Source organism: Nipponia nippon, unplaced genomic scaffold (assembly GCF_047370975.1).
Source record: "Nipponia nippon isolate SJK-2023a ecotype South Korea unplaced genomic scaffold, ASM4737097v1 scaffold_1, whole genome shotgun sequence".
Taxonomy (NCBI): domain Eukaryota; kingdom Metazoa; phylum Chordata; class Aves; order Pelecaniformes; family Threskiornithidae; genus Nipponia; species Nipponia nippon.
In genome coordinates this window covers 93,756,266-93,773,702 of record NW_028262290.1, presented here as the reverse complement: position 1 = coordinate 93,773,702, position 17,437 = coordinate 93,756,266, and the positions used below count along the sequence as shown (strand labels likewise).

Genomic DNA, 17,437 nt, shown 5'->3' with positions numbered 1-17,437 from the left:
GAGGAAGGAACTCCCCCCTCATGACTGCTCCGCCTTGCAGTCTCCATGAGACCTAGAGCCACAAGTCCAAAATACTTAATAGTCCTACAGTGTTTAGTGATTTCATGATAGATTTTTTTTTTTTTTTGGTAGGAGTATTGTGGAAGATTCAGATGATCTTTTCTATCTAAAGCATGTGGTAGGGGTCTCTTTTGTGGTTGTTGTTGTTTTCAGTATTTTGTGGGTTTGGGTTTTTTTTAATAAGATCTTTACGAATTATTAGTGCTAGTATTTGATTCTTTTAACCGTTAGCTAAACTCAGACTTTCTTTTCATCAAAAGTCTTTTGCAAAACAGTGGCTAAGGCATGTAATGCGTTCTTCTCCCCTGAATTTTCAAAGGCATTGTAAGAGAGAGTTACGTGTTTGCTGTATAGCCCTTTCTCATGGGAACACATTTCTTTCAAAGCTGTCTTTGACCACTTTTTATAAGGCAGCAAAAAGGTGCTGTTGTAACATGCCTCTTAATAAACAATTTGAGATTTTTTCCCCTGTGGTACAAATAGTTGTTGGCATAGTCTTTTCATTTTAAATATTGAAACCCACAAGTAAGGACCATACTCCTGTGACACAACTTTAGATTGATTATAGATGTTTCTGCAGTAACCTATACTAAATGCTAGTCACCAAAAAGAGGATGCATGGAGGGCAATGCCGTGGCTAAAGAATGACTGTGAAGAACATGATGCTCAGCCTCTCCTGAGATGAAAGAAAACATCTAAGCAGTATTAATGAAACTTTGCGAGGGTAAAAATGCAATCCCTTTGTCCTATAGCTGAGTGGGAAAGTGGTGTATATTTATCGTTGTTCTTTTTTGGATATCTAAAAAACTTGCAAAGGCTGTTAGATAATGAAGTGTTCAGTGTCAAGGAACAGAAGTTTAGAAAAGTCACCTTTTAATTCTGGTTCTGCCACAAACTTTGGTGGTGTAGAACATAATTTATCCTTTTTATCTTTACCTCTTGTCTTGGATTCTCCCTTTTTAAAACAGGTAATTCTTCAGTTGTATATATGACAAGGATGGTTTAAGACTCGCTTAATATGACGACGCTTTTTGGTGTTGGGTGATGTAAACATATTTTTCTTTTAGGAAATGTCTTTTAGATTTTCAAGTTTGCTTTAGAGAGCTTACAGTGGTTTGGATTTAAAGTTCATGTGAGTTTTGAATTTGTTCTCCAGGGTCCTAAAGAGTTTGTTCTAGTTCCTATGTAATCTGTGAAGAAATTCATTGTCCTTCCTCAGTTTTGAGTTCTGCTCCCATTAAGCTTCTGGAGATGGAAACCCTAATAAGCAATAGACACCTAGCAAATTATTCTAAAAACTTGTGAGCATTGGTAATGAATTTCCTGATTATCGTTAAAAAGCACCAAATGCAGAAAAATTTTGGCCGGACATTACAGAGACACAATGGGGGTTTTCTGGTTGTTTAATACTGGGTAATATTTTATTCTTAATTCTGTTGTGAATTTGTGTGGGATTGTGTATGAACCTAAAGTTCAGCCTTAGTTATTTCACTGGCACATATCTTTGCAAAACTGGATTTCATGCAGGAGTCGAGAAATGTTAACTGGAATACTGTGTAATGTCACAGGAAAATATATTGCTATAGTCTACCCCAAAAAACAACTAACCCAATTTTACATGATAGAGGTCTGTTTATTTGGATTGGAGATACTGGGAATAAGAAGGAAATTAAAGCTTTGTAAACCATACTGTTATTTTGGAAAAATCAACAGTATCTTACAATCACCACTGCACAGATTGTGTCAGGCTAGAAATGTTATTCATTTTCGTATTTATCTTACATGTAAAGCTAGCTTTCAATTGACCTTGGTCAGAAGGTGGCTGAATTTTGCCTCCATACAATGTTCTGTACCTGAGGTTTCTTTACACCTTACCAAAGGATGCTGTAGACTTGGGCATTAGGTATCTGTCTGGCCTGATTACTGAGTACAAGTATGTTATACCTCTGCAGAAATTTGAACCTACTTTTTGCCACCAATTCGGCTTTCATTGCACTAAGAGGATTTTAGTGCTCACTGTTATTTTATGTATCAATATTTCAGTAAGTGTCTGTATTGTGTGTATGTAAAAGGTAAGTGATTTTTATTTTTTTAAACAAAATTTTATTGATAGCACACTGCAATTCAGTCTTCTGGAATTTGGTAGTGTGTTTTGGTTGCTTTTGTTAGGGTGGGTTTTGTTTGGGTTTTTGGGGGGTTTTGTTTGTTTGTTTGTTTGTTTGTTTGTTTTTGTCCTGCCCTTTATAAGTCATGTTTTCATTAATTTTACTTATGCTGTGTCAAGACACCTGCAGGCCTGGTCCATTCTCTAAATTCAAGGGGTTTTTTATTCTTACTATATGAGCCTGACTGAACACTTCAGTAGTGTTATAAAGCTGCAGTAGATTTTCTGTAGTTTTAGAAACAATTACTTTGGCTATTGACAATAATTTTCTGTGTCTGGCTATGAAATTCCTCCAACTTCTTTACCCTTGTTCCTGCCCCTGAACATGGTTTAAATAGATTTAGAAAGTGCTGTATGTATTAGAGTTATCTTTATTTATCAACAAGAAATCAGGTTTAGGAAAAACATTTAGGAAAAATTAGTGGGTCTCTTCTGAAAGAATATAGAAATGGTATGTGGAGTGGCAGAAACACCTGTGAAAGAGTGGCAGAAAGTGGCACAAACACCTTCTGTTTCATTGGAAGGAAAACTTAAATGGTTGGCTTAACAGAAAAATTAATATATTCTGGTTTTCCCTTTAGAGAAGCAAAAACCCTTTGTAATTTTTTTTAGGCTACATGGCATTCTTCGTTGTCAAAAGACTGACTCTTTGCTCTCCTATGATATCCCAATATTTAGCGTACTAGTGAGACTCTGAATTCTTGTAGACCAAATTATGGCAAGTCAGGTAAGTAATTTTTCTTTATTACATTGCACAGGTTTTAAGTTATACACAGTCAGTGTACAGATACATCGTAAAACTTACGTAGGAGAAATGCACAATATAATAATATTGAAAAGCCACTTACCCACCTTACTGTTTGTGCATCCAGTTCCACGGCCAAATATTTGTTGTATGGAGGGCATGAAGTCCCCTGTACAGTGCATACGGGGGCATGCAGCTGGTTAAGAATTAAGTCTGTCTTTCTTTTGTGTACCTGATACACAAAAGGACAAACACAAAGGGCAGCTATTACTCAGCTTGTGAGCAATGAGAACAAAGTGAGATCCAGTGGTGGTTCTTTTTGGTGGTATTTGACCATCGCTGTTCAAATTTGTTTTTTCTTAAGGTTGAAGGCCAGGAAGGACAGTTGGCATCGGTTGGAAATCGCTGCAAACCTATCCTGAATTGCTAGTGCTAATACTATTTTCTACTACCATATTAACAAGCATCAGCTGTGACTCATTTAGTTTACAGAATTAAAAGCTACTCTTAACAGTAGTGTGTTAAGGACTTTATTTTTGGTTTTGTTCTTTTGCCTGTGTACTCAATTCTTTTACACAGGAACTGGTAACAAAGAAACTTTACGACAATTGCTGCAGCAAACTAAGGATAATGTTATTCTGTAGATACACAAAGAGCAAGGGAACTTGAGCAGTAGTAATGTTGCATTATTTTTCTTGTTATATAAACAAATTCTAAATGCCAATATTGTTTAAAAAGCAAATTCTGTATATGTAAATTATGCAAAGCAGAAAAGCAATGTTTAATTTGATCATGGTGTATGCTTGTCAAACCTGTAATTTCCATTGTTCCCTCTTAAAAGTAATCATATGACTGCTCTCTGGTATATGTGCTACAGATTATTTTTGGTGTAGGAAGTGACATTTAAGTAGTACTTAGCAGAGATTTCTCTCCATGTCAGCTTTCAGATTTTAAGCATATTTGTTTTAGCCTTATTTCTTAAGATCAAAATATTTAAAATATTTTTAAAATCAAAAGGAAGTTTTTAATTTACGGGTCTTTACTGTATTCCCTAGTGGATCTAGGAAGGATCTTGCTCTTACTTCGTGGGAGAAAATACTACTTTGGGAATAGATAAACACTGGAATTTCAATCAACAGCATGATTTTTTTCTGAAAACTTTTGCAGGGTGAGAATGGGAATTTGACTAAAACAGCTCCGTAGTCTTAGCTGTTGTAGAATCCAGCACTTGCCATAAGAAATCAAAAATAAAGTTGTGGGCATAAAACAGCAGTGGATCCATAAGATTACACCTGAAGCCAAAGCTGTAATTCATAAGTCATTTCCACAAAACTCTCCTTGTTTTTTTGGTTGGTTGGTTGGGTGGGTGTTTTTCCCCCAATGGCAGTAGAAGTTAAGATGTACTTTTGAATTTCACTTTGTGGAAAGCTATGCATGTTTCATCCCAGTTGCAGGGACAGCTTTGACAAGGCAAGAAAAGTGTTTTAATATCACCTTCAGTGCCACCCTTGCCTGTCATAATGAGAAAGATGCCTGTTTGGTGACTGCTTTTTCCCAGCCCAAGCCAGCTGCCTCCAGCTAGACCTTTCTTTGGGAAGATCAATCACAAAATTGCATATATATCTCTTGGGAAATTCAGTATGTGTGAGCAATAAGCACAAACACCAGTGGAAATTCCCTATTTCAAATTTTTCACTGACTTTGAAAGATTTCCTAGTGATCCTGGTAATATTTAACAACCATAAATAAAGAGCACTCTTTATAACTTAAATAAACAGCAAGGCATTTTTACTAATTATTAGGCATGCAAACAAATCTCTCATACCTAGGATTGGTCCTCCAGATGAGGTTATAAGTATGTTGTCCTGACAATGTAGGTAATTTATGATACAGCCAGAGGTGTAATTGTTCTGTGAACAAAGAGAGGCTTTTAGCTTCCAGGGATATAAAGTATTTTTCATGAATAATAAGTAAACTCTAATGATTGAAGAAAAGAGCAAAGTGGAGGACAGTCGTTTATATCCTGTCTAAACTGGCCTACAGCCACATTAATGTTTATAACAGATTTAAAGTATAGCTAAAACAACAGTAAGGATTTCCTCCTCTTTTTCCATACCCTTTTCACCACTTTTTAAACATACATGTAACTAAAGGGGTGAAGGCTATCTGCTTATTTACTATAATTTACAGGAGACATTAAAGAAAAATGGAAAGTAACTGTAATCAGTGCTGTTTGAGAAGTAGTGATAGATTGCAATTGTATGGTTTGAGGCTATTAATTGCAATGAGATTATACTAGTTCAGATACCTCTGATGTCAGATGCTTGAAATATTAGTTATTTCAAAGACAAATTGGATTATAAATTATTAGTAAATCTGTACCAAGGTGATTAAACCCACTTGTAAACTGTCGAACATGGGTACTATTTCAAGTTGTAGTTTAGTCACTGGTATGCTGGAAAGGGAGTTAGGAATTCAATTTAGGGGTTATATGGGAATATGTGGAGTGACTGAGTTACTTTTGAGACTGGGCGTTTCCTGTGCTTTCTATGCTCTTAATGGATTTCTGTTCAGCTTTAAAGTTTTCCTAGTCCACCACTAGCCTTTTCATCCGACTCTATAGAAGATGCTCTAGAGAGGGAGGAAGCGGCTTCTCTAAGGTGGACTTACAAACTCGTTTGACCACTTGGGGGAGATAAAAACCAGCAGATCTATGCAGCCCTCACAGGTCACAAATACAGTAATGGCATCCTTGAATTTCCACTTTGAGGGTCTACCATTGCTAGACAGTACTGTTCTCAGTAAAAGAATATTTTTTTTTCCAGTACGATGGATAAAATATATTGCACTGCATGGGTCGTCTTGGTAATAGCATCCCGTGTCATTCTTCTTATGATTAATCAAATGTTGTTTATTGAAGCAGATACAGAATTGCTTAATGGTTTAGTATTGGATTTATTGAATTTTAAGGAATAAGAAATCAAAACGGTAGAAGCTGAGGAATAGCTTAAAAGTCCTATTAACTTGTTTGTGTAGCTACTGAATTTCGCTGTGTGTTCACACTCTCACATGCACACATAAACACTTAGAGGATTCCAGTCCCCTGCACAAAATAATTAAACAAAGCTCAAAGGCCTGACAGTGTGTACGTCCAAAGCAGTGAAAGGGAAAAAAAGCAAGAGGACATCTTTTTGCATTTATTTTCTCCCATCAACGTTGTTTCATTCAAGCTTGAAGATTTCTCACTGATACGTTGTCTGTGGCATGTGGCTATTTGCAGGAGGGTGTTGGCAGAGTTACAGGCATTTTGGATGACTATTTTTTACTCTTCAATTTTTTACATAAAACGTTTGTTGTGTTCATTACAAACCTTGGCATTCTAGATATTCTGTTATATGTACTATTTAAAGTGCAATCATCCATGGGAAATATTCCCCAGCAATGTCCTATTGGTAACTATAATAATAAACAGATGTAGTTTATACAAAGCAAAACTTCTATGATGGGCATCGCAGTTCCTCTCAAGTGCCCTGGGCTGGAGCTAGGGTTTTGGGGCAGGGGGGGCTCCTGTTTTCATTCTGCTTTGATTTTTTTCCTGTGATCTTTCAGTTTCTATTCCTTTTCAGCCATTTCTTGGAGTTGAGGAGCAATTCTCTCCTCCTCACTCCTGCTGCGTATGTGATGTTAAGTCTCTGCTCAAACGCTGCTCCCTTGCCAGAAGTACCTCCTGCAGGCTCATTCTCAGTCATGTTCATGCTGGTTATGAAGATGACAGGGCTGGTATTTTCTTAAGTGACGTTGCATCCTCCTATGCTGGAGTGAGTCTTGGTCTACTGAGATGGATCCCAAGAATGGGTTTTTCCTTCCTGGCCTTGCTTTGAGAGTTCATGGCCCTGCAAGCTGCCTTATGAGGCTCATAAGCCTTGAGGCCAATTGAGATCTTAACTGAGCTGAGTCAGTTCTAATAAGGAAATTCAAGGACCAGAGGTCTTGTCACTCTACCAGCTCACTTCCAGCAGGACCAGGACCACTGCAGGATCTTGTTCCTTTCTTCCATCTCTCAGCATTGTTCTCCCTCTTTGTTCCTGCCAGCTGGTGCTGAATAGCTCTGTCATGCCCAGAGGAGATGGAGCTAGAGCTAGAACACTTCTGTCAGTCAATCCTGCTGGACTTACCATTAGTACAACTCCTTGCACCATCAGTGCACAAAATGTTGATCTGCCCTATTAGAGCTGCAGCAGTTTGCTCCAGTTTTTTTCATTTCACAGTTGCTTCTCTGTCAGTGCTCAAAATGTGGTCCTCTTCTGGCATTGTGACTTGTGGCCTACAGTGACTTCTTCCCTTCCTCCCTGGGGTCCAATATGAGTCTTTCCTCTGCCGCTTGTAACAGGCGAGATCACCTGGCTCCTTGCTGGGAATATCCGAAGCACACACAGGATGTGCTGGTTCCTTGTCCAGAGATCACAGGCATCAAACCGCTACAGCATCACAGAGCTGTCTGTGGGTGATGCCACATTTAGCAAACTTGTCCTACAGATGCTGTTTGCCTGGAAACTCCAAGATCCCCCTTCCACGTAAGCTACTTCCTCAGGTCGCCCACTGCATATGCATGTAGGGCAAGTTATTGAAAAGAAAAAGATTGTTTGTCAGTCTTTGGTGTTCACAGAGATGTGATGTCCATAAAAAAAATTCATAGCCAACCCTCATTCCTCTGTTCGTTAGAGAACCTGTAGCATACATTTCGGTCATATGGTGAAACTAGTCATCTCTTCAAAGGACTGAACTTTCCAGTTACTTCAGATAGTTCTCTCAACTAGGAAAATAAATGTTAGCTCTATGAAGCGTTGTGTTATTTATACATGCTTTTAAAAACAAAGAAATTATTCATAAGTAGATGCAACTGAAATATTTCACATCTCTTCATCCAAAAAGCCAAGTGTCGCACATTTCACATAATGTATGAATATTACTTTCAGACGTTTTGAGAGGTGATTTGTTTCACAATATGACTGTAATGGAATTAATAGAATACTGTGCCCATATGATTTGTTATGAGGATGGGTTTTGGTTTGTTTTTAAACTTTATAAATAGCCATATAAATGCACTTGTTAGGTATTTTTACATTTTTAAAAATATTCCACTACCCCCAAACTCAGAAGGTAAAAGAGTTAAAACTTTGCATCCTCAGTACAGACTTAACATCCTCAGCCTTGTTTTGGCTTCTAATTCCTTCTAATTGTTTTGCTTTCTTTGCTTATTTGGATCTTCAGTTTTCCACTCATATTTTCTGACTTTTAATATTGTCTGAGAGTCAAACATAAAATACCATAGTGATAATTCTAATGGCAACAGGTATTAGAGCTGGTACGGTAACCCTTCATCCTTCAGTGTTGTTCTGTTCCAAGTTTCCAGCACACAGTTAGCATCTGTGCTGTGCAGGAGTTCAGCTGCCTTATACTGTGGAGGGGAGATTATCCATTCAGCAGAACTAGTTATAGAATACAGAATATTAAACATAGACTATTGAATATAGAATATTTAGCTTCCTGAATCCCCTGTAGCCCTAGATACCTGTAGCAGAGCAGAGACTGGCTGCTTATGATGGGAAGGAAGAAAGGACAAACTAACATACTCCACATTCAATACTGGTTATACTCCAGTGCCTGCCTTCAGAGGGTGCGGCATCTGGCTGTTGCCTCTCTCTTTTTGCATTCTTTCAAGCATTTCATGTCACTTTTACTTGCTCCATCACAGAAACCTCTGGTTGCAGAATCTTTTAAGCTGGTGAGGAAGCATCAATCATCATTCATACCTTTACAATCTGGTATTTAGGTGGAAGAGCGATGTTGCTGGAAGCTGCAGCATTTTGCCAGTGCTCAGCTCAGGAAGGGGCGTCAGAATTTCATCGCTTCCTTTTTAATCTTGGTCACATTTTCCTTAATGCTGTACAAAAATTCCTCTCACTCATTATGCTCAGCTCTAAAGTATGTAGTATAGATGACATTTCAGTTAGGGAAGGACATGTTGGAACATTATGGTTGATTCAAGTGAGTAATAACACTACATGTGATTTGAATGTCTTTTCTTGTGGGTGAGGGAAGAGCTTTTGGCTTTTTAATGTCTTGTTCTTTTAAATAAAAAAAAAAAAAAAAGTTCATTCCCAAAGCCACAAGAAGAATTATAATAGGTTTGCTGCTACCCTGCTATATGTTTTGCATGGCCACCTACCCCTGTTTGAAGTGGGTGTAACGGGCTGTCTCACTGTAGGTGAAGAGGTCTGAATCAGCAGCATTTCTGCAGGCACTTTGTGCTTGCTCAAGACTCAGTAATGTAAGGTGTGGCTGTAAATATAGCCAGGCAGGGAAGGGCGAAGCTGGCTGAGAATTTTAGTCTAACGTAAATCTCCTTTCCCCATAGCACACCATTTTGTCACTTAGGAAGCAGTTAAAGGCTAAACTGGGAATGAAAAGTCGTATTCCAAAATAAATACGTAGAGGGAAAATGAAGAAGAGTGTATGTCATTCTTACCATGTGAGGAAAGTAATCACAGCCGTGCTTTTGTCTTCTAAAAATGGGTTTAAAGAGTGCCTCCTTCGCATTAAGCAATTCCCTGAATGATCGCTTTGAGTCTATTTTTGCACTTCTGCAAAGAAGCAAAATATTGTTCCTTGTATATGTAGAAAGCATAACTGTTTGTTCCAGTACACAAGAAAGTCAGCTAGTTCTGCACACTTCTTCAGAAAGCTTTGATGTAGAATGAGGAAGATAGCACAGGTTATACGTAGTTCTTTCAGTGAATCCTGACAAATGCTTGCTGACCTTGTGATGATGAGTATATAAGAGAAATTTGTTGTATTTATTATCTCCTGTGGAATGACTGTCACACAGGTCATGTCCACGCAAGCAGGTGTTCCTCATGATGCCCAGGCTGTTGCATCACCCTTTGGGTGGCAGATCCTTTGAAGAATGGGGAGAGCTGTGTGTTCCTTCACCAACCTCTTGTTCATTGCTGTTATCTGGCATCTGTTGAGAACTTTGGCAACACTGAGCAACTAGCTGATGGTCACCTGAGTTTTTAACAGGTGTGCAAGCCATCTATAGTTGTGACACCACAGGTATTGATGTTGCATTATCTGCTGCCACTGCCACGTATATCCCCAGTGACCCTTATAGAAGTAGGGTCACTTTCTCCAGAAAAATATTTGTATCTTTTGCAGTTGTTATTGTGTGTGTGTGTGCATTTGTTTTGGTAGTACTGCAAGAACATTAGTGTTTCACTTCACAGATAGCTAGTCCTACATCTGCTGTGTTTAGGTCTCTATTTTGCTTAGAGAATCTCCTGCATCCTCTACATGTAGTAACAGTGGCCTGCCTTCTGCCTTACAGCGTAAACAGCAGTTTTCAATAAAGCTTCCCAGTCTACCCCATTCTCTTTATTATTATGAACAAAATTTGAGTGCATCATAGCCCAATGAATACATACATGCCGTTTTAAGTCAGCTTTACCTTCTGCAATAGAGTTGTATTAACCCTTAATGAAATCTGAGAAAACGCCTGTTAATGGAGCTATAATGTGGCTCTTGGCAACTTATGCTAAAAGGTTTCTGCAGGCTGAAACAAAATATGCTTCAAACTTGAATGGGAACAAGTTCAGAGATCTGGTGTGGCATTATAAGATGCCTACAGTGAAATCTGTGATTATTTCTGATTGTCAATTAATGGAGAATTCTTCACAGTAATGGTCACCGCGTTGGCATAGCAGTGCTGCTGTGGCGGTGAATTGTGGTTTTTAAGAACCGTAATGTTACATCAAGAGGATCGTTACAGCTGAGCAGTCCAACCAAAATGCCCTGAACAAATGAAACTGGTTGTTTAACAGCACTCTGTCAATCAGTGCTGTATAACTACTTCATGGTTTCAGTCTGGAAAGGCGTCTCTCAGGACCAAGGAATTAGGCAGAGAAGTAGCGTAAGAGAAAGACTCAATCTAATAGTTACTGGACAATGTAGGTAATGTAAAACCCAACCTGATGCAGTTGTTTTTGTTTTCTGCCTGACAAGAAATTATTTTAACATCACTGTTACGTAAAGTGAGAAAGCAATAAAGTTTCATTTCATGCTATTAGTACCCGTACTAATAGCGACAATATTCAGTAATTATCTATATGGTTTTTTTTAAACTCCCAAACAGAGAAATCCCTTTTGTTAAAGACATGCCAGTGTATAAAGAGGTTTTTCTTCTTTTTTGAGATTGTATGTTTACCGCTAAAACAAAGTTCACACAAAGAACAATTGATTTATAAGAACTTGACTTACTCTTCATTATCTTTAGTATGAGATTACATTGTATTAGTTGATGTTACCATGACGCTAGCAAAAATATCAGATTGAAAATTAGAAATAAGAAAAATGTACCACCTCTAAGTTTGGTGCTCGACTTTGCTCGTGATGGTAAAGTAATTCAGTTACTACAAAATGACTTAATAAAGTATAAATTTGTAGTTGCCCTCTGATTCATATTCACTTCCTGTATTTTTGTAGGAGACTTCTGGCTTTTTTTAAGTTAAGCAACAAAAAAAAAGGCTGGGCAGGATACTTTCTTTTCCAAATAAACGGCAGGAATACAGGTAAACAACAGGGATAACTAATACACTCGTTGCAGTGGATTTATTTTTCTTCAGTCCCCTGAAAGTATATTGCTAAAGCCTGCCGTTTGTGGCTGGGTCTCCTTTGGTCCTTTGTTATTGAAAGTTTACATCAGTGCCCACAGGTCTGTGGGATCACTCCCTGTTTAAACTTTTGGGGGAAGCTATGATGTGTTCAAGCTACTGTTATAGCTGAGGGTAGCCCAGTCAGCATCTTCAAACTGGGTTGTAAGACGATGAATTGAACATACAGAAGGAGGACATTGGAGGAATCTTCAGAATCTTCCTTATGCAAATATTTGGACATTATCATGTTTCTATCGTTTTCTCCTGCAAACCACTTTGAAGGAGTGGGGGAGGGGAAGTAGCGCGTGTATATAGTTACCAGGCAGTCTGAATAGCAGAAATCTGTATTCCTGTCTGATTTTGCAGGCAGAGCTTCCCTGAATGTTAGTAGGGAACAAGGGGTCTCATACAAAGGCAGAACATGGCAGACAATTCTGGGCAGAACGCAGAACAATTTGGGGGAAATATTCTGATGTATTTAATTCTTGCTGTAATTAAATGGTCCTTCAGAGCAATGATTAATGTGGAATCCAGAGGTTCACTGTGGGAACTTTCTTTCACGTTTATACAGAAGTGATTAATTGAAACTGAATTATATTTATATGACAGAAGGTCGAAAAATACAAAATGTGCTGTAAGCCCTATTTAATTCAGCAGATAAATGTCAAGTCATCTTTTGTGTCTTTGGTTGTGCATTTTTAACGTTGTTTTAACATGTTGGCATTATGTATTTTATTCTCGGAGAAAAAAAGAAAAGAGGGGCTTCCTGGGCTTGTGAATTTTATATTGCTAGAATCGGAAATCTCTGATCTCTTGGGGCTTCTAATTATGATTTTTTTTTTTAAGTCCTTACTGAGCTAGTATTTGAAGCAATACAGAATTTAGAAATGCAGCCCATCAGCAGTTTGCTGGATTCTAGGTTCTGCATGCGGAATATTAAGGAAGTATGAATGAAGTTTAATAAAATACATCGAGGCATTATGCAACTATATACTGATGCCACAAAAATATTACAAGTATTTTGTAGAAAATTAAAGGCTATCATCCTATTGACATGAAATAAAATCTGTGTTAAAATTCATAAACAAAATCTAATTATGAATGCCAATATATGGAATTAAAGGAAGGAAGTAGTAGGATGCAGTTTTTCAGTGCATCCTTTTTAGTGGTTTTGCCATACAAAAAGTACAAAGGGAAAGGCAGCATTAGAAGATGCAAGGCAGAGTCTCCCCTAGCTCTCCTTTGTTCTCCATCACCTCTCCAAGGTTCTTACATGTTCTGCTGAGACAGGCTGGTGCGTGCCCGCTTCATGGAGGACCTTCGTTTGGGAAATGAGACGCTAAAAGGAAGTAGTTCACAGCTGCTGCTTTTGGCGAGGAGGAAGCCCAGTTAATAGGAGAAACGATGAAAGGAAGAGAAGACTTAAGGGCACGAGGGTTAAGGATGAATTAACGGATAGAATGAAGCAGGGTAGGAAAGGAAAAATGAGTATTAGTTGTTACTGCATTCCCCCAACTACTTAAGAATTTTAGTTCCCTGGTATTATTTATGTGGGTTTGACCACCATTACATATGAACAAAAACCAGAGAGATGCAAGTCTTTCCCAATTAGTGTCTGCCTAATAACCTACTTCTTAATTACATCTCTCTTTCTTCTAGCTTACTGTCCTGAATCTGTCAGCTTTTACCACCTCCTTTGTAAATTGTATGCCCTGATGTCAGGCAAAAAAATTTAACCTGTTTTATAGTTGATGTTTTGATACAGATACAGAATCACACCAGTGTTAGAGACATTTTTCGACCTGTGGTAGTTACATCTATTCTGCCCATCCTGCTGTTGTACGAGACGTGTTAAATCAGAGCAGGTTCTTTAAGAAACACTTTTGTGTTTCTGCTTGAAGATGTACGTTAATCTGGTACATAGGTAAAATGAAAAAGAAAGACCCCCACCAGGGTTTTCCTGTGCTTTCCCCTGGTGTAATTAAGGTCTTGTGTTGATTTCACAGTTCAGCATATTGGTGTTGGTCAATGACACTAACTCAGTTAGAAACCAAGGGAAATTGGAGTCCTTTTTTTTTCCTTTTTAAATTAAATTGTTTGGCTGAAGTGTCCAATTAGCACTAGTCCAATTACAAGATACCCTGGTGAAGGAAAGCAGGAAGCAATACGTCTTGCTTCCTAAGTAGAAACTTCATTTTATTTTTTAATCAGTGCTGTTAAGGAAGACTTCCTTGGGAGTAGGCTTCACTGAGGGTTTGTTCATTATCAGCTCAAGGTGAAGCCAAAGGGAACCTTTCTGATTTCATACCAGAATTGATTTTTAAAAAAATAAATAACAAGTGCATGCACAGGGGGTTGGTGCATGTATTTAGAAGTGGAGTTGCCATTGGTAACACAGCTGATGTCCTTTGTTGGAAAAGTCATTGTTCATTACTTACCTGAAGTGAAAGGTTAATGGCCTGTAGCGATCTGAAGAAATCCCTACAAAAATGCACAGCAAGGATCTAATGTTGTTACACAATAGTGCTTTCCGCATACTTTTCCTCAGGTAAGACAGACATAGAAGATAGCTGTTGCTGTTCTAATAAATGTATTTGATGTAAAGCAGACCCAGTATACTGGAAAATGAAAAGGCTCCTGCTACTGTCAAACGGACAGCTGTCACCAAAGGCACAAATTTTGCTTTCTTTATTGATGTTTGCAAAACATGCTGGCTATACTTTGTATAGAACTGCCGCACTTTTTTTCCTTAAAAAGCATCTTTGTTGTAGTAGAAGTAACTTATTTTGTAGTGTGGCTGTTGCTTTAATTGCTTTCTCGATAGCTTAAAACTGTTACTTTTGGCACATTTTTTTCTTCTTGCAGTTCGAACACAATTAACAGTGAGATCTTGTGTAGTACGTTTGATATTGAGGTATTCCGAAGAATTTTGTTGGCTCCCGAGCAGAAACTTGAACACTTCAGAGAGATCAATTAGTCGCCTCACTGAGACGCGCCTGTGATGGAGGATTAAGCCAAGTCATTCAGCGCTCAGGGAAGAAAATGCAGGATATGTTTCAAACGAAAGAAGAATTTCATGGGGATAGACTGCAACCATCAGTCTGTAGTTGAAGAAAAGCTTTAAGTTGGCACTGCCTCTGGAAACGACAGTCCTGCCTGGTCCCTTGTGTTATGGGTATAAGTAGTTGGTGTGGTAGATGGGAAGGGGGATCAGCCTGACTAAGAAGCAGTTTTTTCCAGGCAGGTACCAGAGTGGTGTTGGTGGTTAGCCTGGCCACTTTCCCAGTCACTTCACCAAACACCTGTACAGATGTTGGTGTCAGCAGGAGCAGAGTGGGGAGCAGAAAATGCAGGAAGGGGCATGACTGCTTTTTTTGAGTGACAGTGATAGCCAGTAACAGGATAAAGCATGCATCAAATGACAGCCACTGATTTTTAAAAGCCGTGGAATAGCATCCCTCGTCTTCTGAAAGACGCAACTGGAGCTTAATCGAAGGTATACAAAGAGCATCTTTCAGCAGTAGTGCTGGTATAAGTAGTTCCACCTTAGAGAAACAGGAGGTTGGTTTCCCAGTGAAGGTGTCTAGGCAGCCCTCAGGCCGGAGGATCAGTCACTTACAAGCGGCTCATGGCAGAGTCAAGCAGCAGAGGAGGGGCCCATCGTAGACTGCACTGCTACAGAGAGAAACGTCAACCAAACCATGCGAGTAGGGACAGCTTCAGGGCCATTGCTTCTCAGCATTTAAGGATATCAACAGGCAAGTGCCCTCAGTGCTTCTGAGTCACAATTCTGCCAGGACTAACTTGAAATAAGTGATGCCACATACTAAGTCATTAGAAACCTTTCTTGCAGCGCTCAGGTTTTCCTCTCATGCTGACCATTCTCAGCTGGGCCGTAGCTTGAGAGGGGATATCATAGCATATTAAATATGTATCAGCAGCTGCAATTTATTTAGTGCCAGATGCTGCCAAAATGTCTTTTTTGTCAATGATATTAGCATAGGTATTGGAATACTGTGTGAAATTTCTTTTTAATCTGCCCCTACAAACCGATAGCTGAATGTTACCATAGATCACAGTCTGCTGAACCTAAAATTATTGCTTTAGTCTAACTTTTCCACATTGAGTAAAAACTTCTAGAAAGCACAGATCTTTACCTTGATTTACTTGAGTGATATTTGATGAACTTGCAAATTTTGACCATGTTGCTTAATAGAGATGTGTATTTTCCTGCCATAATGGAAAAGTTTTGAACCCGGTTGTCTTCCTCCTTTTTTGCACTTGCCTCCCTCCTCAATCTTCTTCCTTCCCCAGCACCCTCATTTCACTTACTAGAAAGTGTTCCGTTCTTCATGTTTGCTAGTTACAGCTTAATTAGTTGTAGAACACATGCTACATATGTAAACTTTGTTGCTGTACTGAATGAGAGGCGGTGCTGGGAAAGAGCTTTGAGGGTATAGCTAAAGGAGAGCAGCTGAGCTAGGTTTGGTGGAGCACATCCTCCTGCTGAAAGTTGCTGCTACCTCAGCTGAGGTGCCGTAACCAGCTGCGGGTACATCCCTAGCCTGCTGCAGTGCGAATAAAAACTCCTGGTACCTAAGTAAGCTTACTTCATTTTGCATCATGGTAGACTGGGAGCGCAGGTGCCGTCAGGCGCTGTACCTCAGCTGAAGGGTTAGAACTTCTTATGCCACTCTGATGTGTACTTACAGTTGTCAGGCCACGTGCTGTGCTAGAAATGCTCCTTGGGAAGGAATGTGTGAAAAACAGCTTGTAAATTAGCTTTGGGAGAAGTCCTCTGTGACAAAGCTTGTGTGGTGAAACTGATTGCCCTAAGGCAGGGGGGAAAAAAAAAGTACACATCTTATCCAGGGAGTTGTGAGGAAAACTGCAGGCTTGCTCAGCACCATTGCAGCTCACAAATACACCTCTACCAAAGCAAGGAAATACACCACTTGTGTGTGACAGTTGCACGGTACAGAATTGCCCTTCAGCTGTATGTATTAGTTCTGTTTTTAGCTGCCATTCTTTAAAGGAACAGCATAAAAGGGAAGAACAAATCACTTTATTTTCCATACGTATAGTTAAGTCTTTTCATTTGAAGTAATCCTTTTCTACTGCAGTGAATAATTTGTCGATCCCATTGCTGCTACCTGTGAGTTAGCCTTCTTTTGACTTGTCAGTTTGCAGCAGCCTTTCTCTAATTATGTATGCAAATAAATTTGGGTACACTACCTCCGATAATACTGCTTATCTGCATAAATCTTATTTGCTTTCTGGTTTTTCCCTTATTTAGTTTACATGCTATTCATTTCGCTCAACTGGTGAGGAATGCAGGGAAGGGAGGGAAAATAGTAGTGTATCACTAAGTAGAACAAGAGTTGACAGCAGGTTACATATTAATAGAGAATAATAATTTTCGACCACAAGGACCTGTTCCAAAGAGAAAGCTCTACAAGGTTTTGTGAATCTTTCTGAAAGCGTTGCTGGTTGAACTGTTACTTGTCACTCTGAACTTGCAGGTTGTATATTGTGCCCCTACTTTTTGTGCTAGTAATTAGAATAGTCTCTATTGTGAATAGATTAAATATTGTAAATATTATAAATGTAACTTTCCTGTCTGTTTTGGAAGGTTTTGTGGCACTTTTATGTCTGTGCTTCAGGCCATAGTTTGGTTAACATGTTTTCAGTGTCAAAATAAGCAGCTCCTCAGCTTTTTTGTGATAGCGTCTCAATTTGTGAAGCCAAAACAGTGAT

General features: G+C 38.8%; 1 protein-coding gene across 10 annotated transcripts in view; it reads left to right on the top strand.

Moving 5' to 3' along the window:
* The window catches only part of LYRM4 (LYR motif containing 4), a 95,871-nt gene that overhangs the window by 45,685 nt on the left and 32,749 nt on the right, over window positions 1-17,437 (top strand). For 5 of the 10 annotated variants that reach the window (XR_015705926.1, XR_015705912.1, XR_015705924.1 and 2 more), the window contains one exon: window positions 2,837-2,951. The exons of 2 other annotated variants lie outside the window; for them this stretch is intronic. The gene's annotated coding sequence lies outside the window, so the exon portion shown is untranslated. Of the gene's footprint in view, window positions 1-2,836; window positions 2,952-3,333; window positions 3,576-9,858; window positions 10,243-14,545; window positions 16,508-17,437 lie in introns of those variants that run through there. 3 more of the 10 variants (XR_015705916.1, XR_015705925.1, XR_015705913.1) reach the window with 3 other exon arrangements.